Source organism: Cynocephalus volans, chromosome 1 (assembly GCF_027409185.1).
Source record: "Cynocephalus volans isolate mCynVol1 chromosome 1, mCynVol1.pri, whole genome shotgun sequence".
In the NCBI taxonomy this organism is placed as follows: Eukaryota; Metazoa; Chordata; class Mammalia; order Dermoptera; family Cynocephalidae; genus Cynocephalus; species Cynocephalus volans.
The window spans coordinates 294,476,088-294,478,737 of NC_084460.1; positions in this window are offsets into that span (position 1 = coordinate 294,476,088).

Here is a 2,650-nt window from a genome sequence, read left to right on the forward strand (position 1 = left end):
ATCCCCCCGCCCCACCCATGCCCTCTCCCATCACAACCCCATCCCGTCCTTCCCCACCAAAGGGAAACACTGAATTTGGTGATGCTCTCCTTTCATTGTTTTATCCCTCAGATGGTCAGCTTTGCCTGTTTCTGAACTTCGTGGAAGTAAAAGATATGTTCTTTTTTATATATTCTTTTGTGATTTGCATATTTCACTCAGCTTTATATTTGTGAGATTCATTTAATCTGTTTCATGTTACAAAAGCCCTATCATTTTCATTGCTGTATAGTATTCCATTTATGAGACTACTACACCTTTTATCCTTTCTCCTGGTGATGACCATTTGGGCTATTTCAAATTTGGGGCAATTTAAATGGTGCCACTTTGAACATGCTGGTACGTACATACATCCTGTGGCATGAGTGCCACAATTTCTCCAGGATATTTACCCAGAACACAGTTGCTACATCATGGGACATGCACGGCTTGACATTCCTGGATGATTCTTCTGTTTTCCGTGTGTTCCTGTTCCTCCACTTCCTCTCCAGCACTGTCTATGGGTGGACTTTTTAGTCTTTGCCAACCTGGGGTCTGTAATGCCACCCCATGTGGTGTATTCTGCACTGGTCAGACAGCTTTTCACAAGTTTATTGAGCTTTCCTATTGCCTCCCGTGTGAAGAATCTGGGGGCAGGGGGTGTAGGGGAGACTCAGGCAGAGGCAGATGGGAAGAGGGACAGGGGAGAATGGCTGTTTTGAGGGACACTGTAGGGAGGCAGCCAGCAAGGACAGGGCGGGTCCTGAGGACCAAAGAAAAGTGCCACCCACGCCCAGCAGCAATCACGGTCTGCCTCTGCCAGAGCCCTTCCCCTCTCCCACACCACCCTCCGTCAGCACCATGGAGGCCAGTGTCCCCTTCTTCCGGCCCCACGTCCTCCTCCAGTGCCCCAAAGCACAGCCCAGTGCCAATCCTGCAGCCCTGTCGGTGGGAATGAAATCCACCCTCTCCCTTGCCCGATCTTACTGGACTCCACTCTCCCAGCCTTACTTCCTGCTCCTCGCCCCAGGGGATCTGACACTTGGTTCTGGGGAGGCCCCTCGGCCCAGGGCGCTTCGTGGACCCTGCCTTTGCCCAGGAAGTCCCCTCCGTCCCACAGCTTTACCTATCAGCACCCCCAGCCTCACGTCTACTCTCCTGCTGTTGCCCAGGCATGGTCTTCCCCACCTATGAACCCCAGGGCCCTCGATTCTTGCCCTGGGATAGTGTCCAGGAGAGTGACTGGGTTTACATATCCCACCCCTCTTCTAGACAGAAAGCCCCTCATTGATTGGCTCATGCGGGCCTCCAGGATGATTTACATGTGATTGGTGCCCAACAGATTTTAATTGGATGAAACTGTCTCCTTTAAACAATTCCACTTTTGACTCTGAGACCCCCTCAGAGGCTGGCCGCACCTTGTGGGCCCAGTGCATCCTCCACTCTGTGAGAGCAGCTGGCAGCAGCCCCACAAGCCTCAGAGGCCTCCACATCTCCTCCCAGACCTCAGTTTCCAAGGCAGGTGTGATGTCATTTGGGGCCTTCCTTGGAGGTTTGCAACCTCTCTCTGACCCCAGATGACAAGTTGGTGCTGACCCTTGTGAAAGTCAAGGTTCCCAATGCAATCCCTGGGGTCCCGGGCGCACCACAGTGTGTGCCTGGGGCTGGAGCCTAGATGCACTCAGCCCTACTGAGTGTCCCTCTGTGGCCCATGGACTCCCCCCATGTCCATGCTGTCTCTGATTCCTTCCAAAGATTCCCCAGGCTTCACCGGCCCTTCCCAGGCAGCTGGTCCAATCACCGCCACCTGCTCCAGGCAGCACATAGCCTGGCTCCCTGCATCCTGCAGCGGCCAAACAGACGCTCATGCACACCTCAGTTGCAAAGAAAGGCAAGCAGCTCCATCTCTGTCCCCTGCTGCCACCACCCTCACCCTGACCCCCAAGAACCTCCACATTACCCCGCTCAGTAAGCCTGTGACCCCATAGGTGGCCAAGCTCCTGCTGCTCTCAGCCATGCGCTCCTTCCAAGGCCATCTATCACCGGGGCCTTGATGCTCCTACCTGTTCTGTGAGCGATGTTGGCTCCAGGTGATCCACTGCCCTGAAGGCCACTCCTCAGGCAGGCTGGGGAGAAGGGAGGGGAGGCCCAGTCTCCTCTTCTGGCCCAGGAAATGCATGGACAGGCCCGGCCTGAGACACATCACAGGTGCTGGACCAGGGCTAAGAAAACATCAAAACATGCCTCCCACTCCCAGTGCTCACTGGGTGCCCACCCATTTGCTTTCCAGACCCCTAGGGGGCTTCAGGAGGCTCAGCACTCTCTGATCCCATGAGATCTGCTGGACGTGTCACCCGGGGAAAAGAGTGCAAAATAAATCTTGTGCTTGCTTCCAGAATCCCAGCACAAGGGGGGATAATGGTACTGTTTCTACCGGGCTGGTAGGAAGCTCACAGGAGAGACCAGTATGAGAAAACACACAGGGACCCCTCACCCATAGGAAGGTGTATTAGTCATTTCTGTTGCTTATAACAAAATACTTGAAATTGGGTAATTTATAAGAAAACAAAATGTATTGCTTACAGTTTCAGAGGCTGCAAAGTCCAGGGAACACATCTGGTGAAATCCTTGG